Below are 12,505 nucleotides of genomic sequence, written 5' to 3' on the forward strand. Positions count from 1 at the left end.
TAATATTGTATGTCAACTGCAATTGAAAAATAAAAAATAATGTTATTTAGGAGTAAGTAAATAAATAAAAGTCTCCCAATTTTTATATTCTCAAAAGCAACAGAACTATATGGAAATCACATGCCAAATAATGTATAAGAGCATCATTGTAAAACACTATAAATTCCATTATAATAATTTGAAGAGGACTTGGATTGAGAGAGATATCTTTAGTGTTAATGCATCCTGATTTTAAAAAATAATTAGCAAACAATTCTAAAATTCTGGTAAACATATGTAGTTTATGAATATCTAAGGCAGTTTTACAAAATACTAACAAAGAGTAACACATATTACTAAACCATATTATTTAAAATACTGAATTACCAACAGCCCTGAGACTTGTTACACAATTCTCAATATGTGGTTCCCAGAGAGCAGCAGCAGCGTCTTTCAGAACTTGTTAGATTTGCAGAGACCCAGATCTGGTGAATCAGAAACTCTGGTGATGCATTCCAGCAATCCGTGTTCAACAAGCTGTGGTGTCTTTGTAATGTGTGAACGTGACTAGGTTGAAGTAATTACCAGGCATACTCTTTCCTGTCAGTGATTTCATAGGGTCATAACAGAGATTATTTTACCAGGTGTGGAAGGTGGACTTCAACTAGCAGCTGTTTTGTACTAGTAGCTCACACATCTTGCCACTGACCTACTGGCTCACCTATTGGCCTGAGGCAGTAACTGGATTTGAAACTGCTTTCACTTTCCTGGATCATGCTTCCACTTCTACAGCTCAGAGGCAAGCTATGTGTGTGTTTAGTGCCCACTCCATTATGGTGAAAGGCAACAAGAACAGACATGGACTTCAACCTCTCCTTATGATACCCTGGTTGTACTTGGGTACCCAGTTCTTATTCTCTCCTACCTGACATACAACTGTATTCTGATTGCCTGTTTGTAGACTTCAAGCTTCAATATCAAACACATAGAAAATAGTCTTACAAGCTGCTTAACCAGCTTTAGCAATTTATAAGGTCACATTCCTGTGCTAGATACTTGAATTATAATCTTAAGTAAACTGTTCTTATTAGAATACTAGAGGCCTGGTGCATGAAAATTTGTGCACTGGGGGGCAATTCCCTCAGCCCGGCCTGCCACCTCTCACAGTCTGGGAGCCCTCAGGGGATGTCCTACTGACGACTTAGGCCCGCTCCCACAGGGGAGCGGGCCTAAGCCACAGTCTGGCCTCCCTCTTCAGGAGGTGACCAGGAGGACCTGGGGAAGGCACTGCCCCCATCATCCCATTGCTGCTGCTAAAGCTGGCCACTGCCAGGGCTACCGAACCTTGGCCCTCGCTTCTTAGGGCTGGCTCCACCCCCTTCCCACTTGTGTGTGTGGGGGGTGACCTGAGGCCAGGCCAGCTGGGGGAGGGGCTGTAGGAGGTTGCGGTACCTAGGTTGCACCCCGTCCAGCCTCTGCAGAGGCTCTAGGACCACAGGTCGCCCCACCTCTCCCAGCACCCGCCTCTGTGGACAGAGGGGCCAGCCCGGGCCATGGGCGCTGCTGCCTCTCCTGCGCCACTGGACCTTGGCCCTCGCAGCTGCTCGGCTTTGTCCATAAGGACGTCCAGAAGACGTCCGGTCTAATTAGCATATTACCCTTTTATTAGTATAGACTAGGGGCCCGTTGCAGGAAGATTCCTGCAAGACTTCCGGCGGGCTCCCCTCCCGCCACCGCCACCTGTTTTGTCCCCCCACCTCTCCCGCTGCGGTGGGCAGGGTGGGGCAGATAGGGCGCGCCTCGCCCCGCCCACACGCCCCGCTGCGCCCACGGCCACCTCCGCCGCCGCCGCCTCTGCGGCCGTGTGTGCTGCCCGTGCTTTCCCTCCAGCAGCCGCCTTGCTTTCCACTTTCCCTCCCTCTTCCTTCTATGTTGTCTTCAGTCTTCACTCCTCCCTCCCTCAGTGTATGCAAATTAACCTCCATCTTTGTTGGGTTAATTTGCATACTCACTCTGATTGGCTGTGGGTGTAGCGAAGGTATGGTCAATTAGCATTTTTCTCTTTTATTAGTGTAGATTGTGTCTCTGTGAATAGATAGCTACAATTGTGATGCCTTCTATTGGAATGAAGCATATTCTGAAAATTTGGTTAAATAGTGCATTGCTCAAAAGTATGGTACAAAAAACAGATTTTAAACGTTTTGTAAGCCACTTATAGCAATTTATTTTTTTATTTTTAAATAAAAAATTATATTAGAGACCTGGCCATTTTGCTCAGTGATTAGATCCGTTGATTCCCAGTCAAGGGCAAGTACCTTGGTTGCAGGCTCTATTCCCCACCCTGGCCAAGACATGTGTGGGAGGCAATCAATTGATGTGTCTATCTCACATTGATGTTTCTCTCTCTCTTCCTGCTCCCTCCCCTCTACTCTCTCTCAAAAAAAAAAAAAAAATCAGTGGGAAAACTATCCTCAGGAGAGGATTAAAAAATTATATTAGAATTACAAGTTCTTTGTGTTCTCAAATTTCAGTTAGGAAAAATAAAAGCCAATTTATTTTAAGTTGAATCTGAGTATTGTTCATGTAAATTTGAAAACCCACACATTCTGTGACCTATTAAACTTAATTATTACTTGCCATTATTTATGATTTAAAAATTGTTTCAGGTTAACCTCAAGACTCTTTATTTTTATTCCACTTTCCAAAAAGTATATATTTTATTGTTTTCTATTCAGAATAATAGCTCGGTTATTTCCAAAATACTTTTTTTATTTTAAGGATCCTTGATTCTGTAATTCTAGAGTTAAATGATAATTTTCTGTAAAATATCATAATTTAAAATATAATTTTATGATAGGTTGTTAAATCTATATCACTACCACTGTTTCCTTTTCCTAGTTTAATCTTCATTCTTCATTATTATTATTTATTAAAGTTTAAATTCTGTTATTTCACATTTATGCATGGCTTTGATGAGAAGAAAATACATGTATCTTGAATTAAAGATAGAGAACTAAAGAGAAATATGTATATATACATACATACATATGGATTTCCACAAATATAATATTACATGTGTCCATAGGCATAAACATAAAAGGAAATGATATGGTTATTGTTTCATGTGACTATGGCTCCAGCCATATGAACTATATGTTCTGAGCTGCTTCTCCACTGCGCTTTAAACTAATAATAGGGACCAGTTTACAGGATGGGAGTTCATTTAGTCCATTGTAATCTCACAGTTACAAGTGAGGAAAATCAAAATAATAAGGTGAATCAAGAGGAGTTGTTGATTTTTCTCTTCTTTCCTCTAGTTATTCTCAATCACAAGTTTGGTAAGCCTCCTTTTATCTCCAACAGAACAGGTTTTCTGGATATTCATACATAATTGGATTTTTTTTGTCAGCATCTCCAGTGGTCTTAAAAAACATGACGATTCTCATCAGGATGTTACTTTTGCCTCTTTACCTAATGTGTGGAAGCCCATGCAGTGTAGAGCAGTAGTTATTTTAAGCTCCTCCTGGTTTATGAATCATACATATGATCCTCAATAAGTATTGCTCCCTGTCCTTCAAGCAGTGAAGTGAAGGAAATGGGTGTGTCTATCAGTGACATTATTAAGATATATATGGCCAAGTAGTTCTCCAGTTAATAAGATGGGCACGGCATAACTGCCAGCTAAAATCAAATTGAAATAACACAGTGTACCCATCCTATTTTCCAAATGCTGGCTAGGACTTGCAATGGAATTAAATCATATTAAAGGAATTTGTGCTTTGCAAGCTGAGACCAGAACTCAGACAGTCTGACTTCAGCTCTGCTTACCACTTGACCTGTTGTATTACTTCTTTTACTTTGACCCAGATGAAAAGCAACAATGACCACAAACAAAACAACCAAACGACAAACAAAATAAAAACAGTTTTGAGTGAAGGAAGGACAAGGGCTTTTAAATAAATATTTATTTGTTTAAATCTACTCACTTTAAATTCACTCATTCGCAGCAACTAAAATACTTATTTGTATGTAATTATAACTGTCATCACCTTATATATTATTGGTGAGAAAGAAAGGAGGCCGCATCTTCTCTTTAAAAGGCACACACACCATTCTAAGTTCCATTCTGCTCTTACTTTTCCCGTTACAATGAAGAAAACAACCTCATTCCATATGAAAAATATCAAATAAAAAAGAAGGCACAAAATTGGTTTTGGAAACCCTAACACCGATATCTCAAGTCATTCTCTAAAAATATTTCCATGTTATTAGGAGAGATGAAGTCTTGAACCCTTTTGATTAAAATGAAAAAATAAATCAAGTTATAAATATTATTACATAGTAGTTATTTTCTCCCAATTGTATTAGCGCCATTCAATATCATGATGATAGCATTTATTTTCTGTTATTCATTCAATTCCTCACCTATTGAGTGGCACTAATACAATTGGGAGAAAATAACTACTATGAAGGAAGTAAAGCTAGGTAATAAAGATAGAAAATGGAGGAATTTCACTTGTACAGGATGGACGGTGTAGATGTTCTAATAATCTGATATTTAAATCAAGGCCTGATGAATTAAAGAGGAAAGCTAAAATTTAAAAGCTATCAAGATTACAGCATGAAATTTCCAAAAGCCTCCCAATATTTAAACTAAAAAAGGGGGGGGGGTAGTAGAAGAATAGCATGTAAGGAAAAATATCCTGCAAATAAATTACATCTAGAAAATTTTTATTTTAGAAAATTAACTTTCATTTGTAATGCTAACAGCAAGTCACCCAGGTAAAACATACATGGTGTCAAAACAAGCCAAAGGAAAATCGTTTGGGCAAAAAAATGAAAAAGGATCGTAAGTCAAATTTATAGAAAATATTCCTTTATTAACTTTTGGTCGAGAATATGTTTGTATATTTTCAGAAAACAACTCCGAGACATATGGATTCCTGCAACAGAGAGGAATTGACAGGAGTGCTCCAGCCATGAAGTCAGAAGAGAAACAGTCCAGAGATGGAAGACGCTGACGATGCCTTGCCATACTAGCAGTCAGCAGATATGCGTCACTGCAGATTGCCCAGGACCAAACCAGAGAGGGTCTGACCTGCATTACCACCATTTGTCCACCATCCAGAACTGAAATATCATTGCTGTTATGAACACATAAACAACTGTTGGACATAGAAACCGGGACTCAAAAGAACTGTTGGCCCAGAAAGAAACTCACTATAGACTGATTCATTTGCCTCTCAGCATAACTATTATTGCTTGTCTCATTTTCAGTTCCTATAAGTGTATTTCTAGTATCACATGAGCTCACTCATCTAGGGGAAAAGATGAACAACATAGACTGAAGAACAAGAACAGCATTGATCAGACTGTCAGACCTCAGAGGGAAGGTAGCGGAGGGTGGGGACAAGGGAGATAGATCAACCAAAGGACTTGTGTGCTTGCATATGAGCCTAACCAGTGATCACGGACAACAGGGGGAGGGGGGCATGTGTGTGTGGGGGTTTGGGAAGGGAACGGGGGGGGGGGTTGATGACAAATATGTGATACCTTAATCAATAAAGTAATTTAAAAAAAAAGAGGAAAGCTAAAGTGATATTTAAGAAATGTGAATTCTAGACAAAAGGAATGTTAATTTAAATTCAAAGTCTTTTCAGAATCAGTCCTTCCTGCTTCTTTTTTTAAAAATATATTTTATTGATATTTTACAGAGAGGAAGGGAGAGGGATAGAGAGTTAGAAACATCGATGAGAGAGAAACATCGATCAGCTGCCTCCTGCACACCTCCACTGAGGATGTGCCTGCAACCAAGGTACATGCCCTTGACCGGAATCGAACCTGGGACCTTTCAGTCCACAGGCCAACACTTTATCCACTGAGCCAAACCAGTTAAGGCCTGCCTCTTATTGGTCAAATCCTGAGACTTTCTGTCTTATATTGCATGTTTTATTAAAAGATTGAAGCTCTCCAAATATTAAATGTAACTTTTCATTGGAAAGGTTGAGGAGATTTCTGGTACAGGGGCTGGACTGAGTAAATAGATGAATAACTATTTTTTTTCCAATTCCCACTGAATTAACAGTGCTTGTTTAAAAAAAAATAAAAAAGTATCCATAGCCTGGCTAGTGTGACTCAGTGGTTGAGCATTGACCTATGAACCAGGAGGTCACTGTTCACTTCACAGTCAGGGCACATGCCCGGGTGGCCAGCAGAAGGCAGCCAATCCATGATTCTCTCTCATTATAGATGTTTCTCTCGCTCTTCCTCTCTGAAATCAATAAAAATATTTTTTTAAAAGAAGGTATCTATAATTGTGTGAAAAACCTATAGAAAGAACACACAAAGGAAAGAATATTTCTGTGGCCGGTGGGGTCAGTTAGTTGGGAGTGCTCCAAAAGGTTACTGGTTTGATTCCCTGTCATGGCACATGCCTGGTTGCAGTCTTTATCCCCAATAGGAGATGTGCAGGAGGCAGCTAATCAATGTTGTGCTCTTACATAGATGTTCCTCATTTCTCCCATCCTCTCTCTTCAAAAATCAATAATCTATTTTATGAAAAAATAAAAGTACACCAGTGGTATATTTTGTAGCTTTAAAAAAGCAATATTGCTAACAAAAATTGTTAGAATAGTGATAAATTAGTATTCTTCATTGGAAAAAAAAGCTCTAAATTCAGAGTGAAGAGTTAGGCTGTACATAAATGAGAATAGCAGTGGCTTTCTAAAAATGTAGTATTTAACACTATTTTTTTAATTATGTGCTTTCTGTAGAAATGTGCACACATACACATTTACTTTTTATATATGTATGTGTGTGTAAAATAAAAGCTGTTTTCTAAATAATAAAATTAAATAGTCTAATATTTTTTAAAATCATAATTCATCATCTTGCCCTTAAACACAGGAATATGAGCTCTATTTTATAGATCATGGGATTATAGATAACAACTAAGAATGGTTAATTCAGGGACTATATTTTGGTGTTCAATTTCTTTCTCTGCTTTCTCTCTATTTGGTGTTGCCAACTGATATGATTTCACCACGCTTACAGAGCTCCATTCCCAAAGGAAGGGCCTATTTGGAAAGAAACTTAGACAATAGCAGAAGAACCCCAGGCCTGTATTTATCTACTTAGTGTAGACTTCCATTTACAAATATAATTGGGTTGCCAAGTGTCATTAAACATTTTAGGAAAATCAACAGAAAATCAATTCAAGATGAAAACACATAATTGATCCCAGAATAATTAAATCAAGGAAGAGAAGATTTTTTTTTTAAATTTCAAGTTATATCACTCAAATATGGGAAAAAAAGTCAAAGTACAAGAAAATACTTCTATAATCATTAAATACCACATAATAGAATAGTTTTAGCAATAAAAATATAATTTCTAAAATGAAAAAAAGAAAAGTTAAAAAAAGGAAGGCAAAAAAATTATGAGTAAGACCTCCGACTTTTACAATGATAAAGTGAAGGCATATCCATGACCTCTTAAAGAGAAGAAGGGAAAATAATTGAAAACCAGTAAAGCACCAAATAATAAAAAAAAAGACCCACAACAACACAAAACAAAGCTGAAATATGTTATAATTTAGAGCAACTGTTGAACTGTGAAGATGAAATGTATTTACTCTGACACTTAGAACATTCTCAACACAGTATTTCAAGAATTTCTCTTTTATACTCCACACATGATTTGTTTCTGATCTAGAAATAATTTATGACAGTGTTTCCAGTTACAATTAAATTACAGTTAAACCATAGGTGGTCTGCGTGTTTCCTGGTTATGTATGTGCACGTGAGTGTCTCAGCTGCGAGAATGTCCTGACATAATGGGCACAGATGGAATTCGGGAGCCGAGGAAGCTGAGCAATAGGGTGGCAAGAGTGATGTCCATCCTGTTCTGCATAAACAAGGCTTAGGATAATGTTCTTAAAATGAGAAATAAGAAAATGGAGATTTAATATACATTTTAGAATGATAAAGACAAAACATTGAGAACTAGATTGGTTTAAAAGTGTTGGGAAGAGCAATGGCCAGTGTGGCTCAGTTAGTTGGACCCATTGTTCCATGCACCGAAAGGTCATAGGTTCAATTCTTGGTCGGGGCACATACCTAGGTATGTCGGGGCTTGTACTGGAGGCTACCTATCAAAGTTTCTGTCACATCGATGTTTCTCTCTATTTCTCTTCCTTCCTCCCTCTCTAAAATTAATAGAAAAAAAAAAGTATTGGGAAGAGCATAAAATATAAATGTAAGATCAATGAAGTAAATTTTCAAACTTCAAATAGGAGAGTTAATAAATAATATATAAAATTAATAAACCAGTAAAGTATCCACTTGAAAACCCCAAACTAGAAAAGGTTAAAAAAGTTTAACTTGTAAATTAGGACTGAGAGTTAGATGTGAGCTCATGGGTGGTAAAATTGACTATTTTCACATTTCATAATTTTACTCTTCTGAAACACTTTGAATAGTTTGAAAATTACATTCTTGTGTAAAATTTATCCTAATTTTAAAATTAAAAATTATGTGACCCATGAGTTAATAATATGGAGGGTCATGAGAGATAAAATATAATTTCCATTCCATATTGTTTGCATTGTTTTAATTTTAAGAAAGGGGGACATTATCAAATAATATTTTTAGCATTTAAAATATAACATTCCATATTAATATATTAATGATTGTTCCTTCTTTGTTTCACAATTGATCTATTTTCATTACCAGTTCCAATATCAAAAAACTCCTGTGTGCCTTCAACTACTATCATACTTGACATTTGATTTCTAGGACAAATAGCTTCCCAATAGAACTTTAAAGAATAGAGTGCACAAGTGAAATACAATAATGTTGCAGGAGTGAGAGAAGCAGGAAATGCTCTATGTTTAAATCCTACTGTGTGCAATTCCTTAGTAGGCAGTTAATAAACATTTTGGAAATAGTGCTGCCCTAGGCTTAGCCTCTTTATCTTTTTTTTTTCCCAGTATAAATTCTACAATAAAAAAGACTTTAGTTTCATCTTTGGGAAACTAAAATCTAATCAAGAATCATTATCAGTCGCCTTCCTTTTCATTAGCCGTGCCAGTGTCACACAAGTGAATAGCTCTCAGTCTTACAGAGAATTGGCTTGCTGCTCCAATTACACTATCATAGATGCTTCTGGGGTTTGAAACAAAAATGTTGTTATTTAAATATTTGAAAAGCTAATCATACTTTTAGTCTAAAATAATTACTGCAATTACTACAGAGTAGAGGAAAACCTAAAGTTCAGAAATCAAATTAGGATGACCCTTTGATATCAATTATAATCTGTAAAATAAAGCTCAATTTAATAATAATGGTAGATCCTTTTTATACAAAAATTCTTTGAAACTTGGAGCATGCCCTATGCAACATGCACAAGGTTTGGGGTTATAAATCGTAAGGCTGTGTTCAAATGCAATCTGCATCAAAATCATGTAATGCAACTTTACACTCTTCACTTTTCTTACTATGTCCCTCAGTTTGTTTCTCTGGAAAACAAAACAAATTAAATAAAAATTAACTAATATATATGCATGATTTGGGAAAACAATAATATAAAATGACAAGTAATTATTTTCTGTTTTAATAATTCCCAGACCCACTCAAAAATCCTAGAGGAAATCATAATTAAAATTTCCAAGATGGAAATATCCTCATGGAAGGTGAAATAATGCTAAGTCATTTATAGCTGTGTGTGGATGCATGAAATACAGAAGTGAATTCTGATGGTCCAGACTGAAGAAGCATAGAAGAGTGTGCATTTATAAAGCCTATCTTTTATCTTATCTGCCAACTCCAGATTTTGTTTTTATGTATTTTAGTTTTCTTATGGTTGCTTTTATTATTATAAACTAGAGGCCTGGTGCACAAAAATTCATGCACTGGGGGTGGGAGGGTCCCTCAGCCCGGCCTGCGCCCTCTCGCAGTCTGGGACCCCTCAGGGGATGTCCACCTGCTTGCTTAGGCCTGCTCCCCGAGGGATCAGGCCTAAGCTGCCAGTCAGATATCCCTCTGCAGCCTGGGAGCCCTTGGGGGGATGTCTGACTTATGGCTTAGGAGGCCCGCTCCCCAGGGGAAGCAGGCCTCCTAAGCCATAAATTGGACATCTTTAGCACTGCTGAGGAGACAGGAGAGGCTCCTGCCACCAGCACTGCACTCACAGCTGTCAGCCCAGCTTGCAGCTGAGTGGAGCTCACCCTGTGGAAGTGCACTGACCACCAGGGGACAGCTCCTGCATTGAGAGTCTTCCCCCTGGTGGTCAGTGTGTGTCATAGCAACCGGTTGGTTGTTCCCCCATTAGGGTCAATTTGCATATTACCCTTTTATTATATAGGATCATTTTTCCTTCCTCTTTCCACCTCCTGATTTTCACTAGTTATATTTTTTACATTATCATAATTTATAAGACTTGCATTAACTTTTAATATTAGAGTGTAAAAGTAGGACTCCGTTTGATTGTGTAGTATATGCTGTACTTCCCAACCCTAAGCAAATCCCTCCAACCCATCTAGCTCACCTGCTGCTGCAGTGGGACATTTCTGTGTCTGCTGAAGGCTTCTCTCCTCAACAGCCTGCATTTCTCTGCTTCTATTCCTGAGAGCTTTCTCTTGAGACACAGAGACTCACTCTGACCAAAGATGAAGTGCTGGGATTTATCATCCCAGGATCAACCTTAGCTAAAAAAGGTGGGTGTTGCCAGATAAATTATCCAAATAATTAAGCTTAAAAAATAACAACTCTGAGATGTGCTCTACACCATTCTTCTGAGGATCTCCAGTGGGATTAAACTTCCAGGTACTCATAACAGTTACCTTTTTTATTTTTAATCCTCACTGAGAATATTTTTTCCATTGATTTTCAGAGAGAGTGGAAAGGAGGGGAAGGAGGGAGGGAGGGAAGGGGGAAGAGAGAGAGAGAGAGAGAGAGAGAGAGAGAGAGAGACATTGATGTGAGAGACACATTGATTAGTTGCCTCCACTTGTGTCCTGACTGGGGGCCAGGGATCGAACCTGCAACCTAGGTACATGCCCTTGACTGGATGGGTGCATAGGCCAACACTCTAACTTCTGAGCCACACTGGCCAGGGCAACAGTGACTTTTTTTAAATTCTTTTTTTTTTTTGTTATTGATTTCAGAGAGAAAGGGAGAGGGAGAGAGAGATAGAAACATCAATGATGAGACAGAATCATTGATTGGCTGCCTCCTGCACACCCCCACTGGGAACCAAGCCTGAAACCCTGGCATGTGCCCTTGATGGGAATCGAACCTGAGACCCTTCAGTCCATAGGCCGACGCTCTATCTACTGAGTCAAACCGGCTAGGGCTACAGTGACCTTTTTATTAAATCTTCTTTGATATCTTCTTTCACGGTCACTTTTCTGACTCTCTCATTTGCTCTTCCTGGGATCAAGTACCACATAAACTGCATTCAACCAAAGTTTTGTGTCAGGATCTATTTTCTAAGATGCTTACCTGAGAAAGTTTTATTAAAGATTTGTTTCTAAATTAATTCTAAATATTGAAAACAAAGTACACAGGAAGAAATACAAAAATAGTATAGTTGAAATATTACTTACTGTTTATTAGTGGAATTATAGATTAAGAAATAACAGTTTTGATTAAAATAAATATGTTCAGAAGATAAGTTTTTAACAAAAAAAAATGTTATGAATCCCTTTAAAATAGCTCTCAAGTTTCCTTCAATTTTTCCAGCATCTGTGAATTTTTTGTATGTCGCAATGACTCTTTTAAACAACATATTTAGACATCTTACTCATAGGAAAGACAAATATTTCAATAATTCTTGTATAATATTTTTAAGATAAGGAGAATGAGATTTATTTCGTACTTTGCCTAAGGTTATGTAGAAGGCAACTAATAAAACCAGGAAGTAAGATATACCAGTCTTTGCTTATTCAGGACATTTTTATGATTTCCTTTCCTCTTTTCTTTTTTCTATTCTTTTCTTTTCTTTTCTTTTCTTTTCTTTTCTTTTCTTTTCTTTTCTTTTCTTTTCTTTTCTTTTCTTTCCATTTAGTTATTTTGAGGCACAAAGTTACAATAATTTAGTTCTTCAGAAGGACTATATGCAATTATTTATGTGATCTTTAAATGTGTTCTTTAAATTACATTTGGAAACAACTATTCAGACCTGTTCCAATGAGTTTAATTCTTACTCTTTATAAGGAAAACCCCAAGATATCTTCCTGACTTAAAGTGAAGGGGTGGGGGGAGAATTGGATGTAAACATGACAGGTAGCTACAGACATGGTTCTATTCTCACAGTTTATAGAGCAACATAACCACGTATTTGTTACCCCATTTGCGATAAACACAGAGAAAAACAGCAGGTTGTGAGCCATCTTATGACTCACTGTCCATGTGTTGGTGCCAGGGACAAACTTTAATCTGAACAGACTTCACCAGTGGAAGAGGTACATGGAGCCTCACCTTACCCACTTCTGTTTATTTGAGGAAAGGCCCAGTAGCCTGGCTTT

The sequence above is a fragment of the Cnephaeus nilssonii genome (genome assembly GCF_951640355.1).
Source record: "Cnephaeus nilssonii genome assembly, chromosome: 3".
Taxonomy (NCBI): Eukaryota; Metazoa; Chordata; class Mammalia; order Chiroptera; family Vespertilionidae; genus Cnephaeus; species Cnephaeus nilssonii.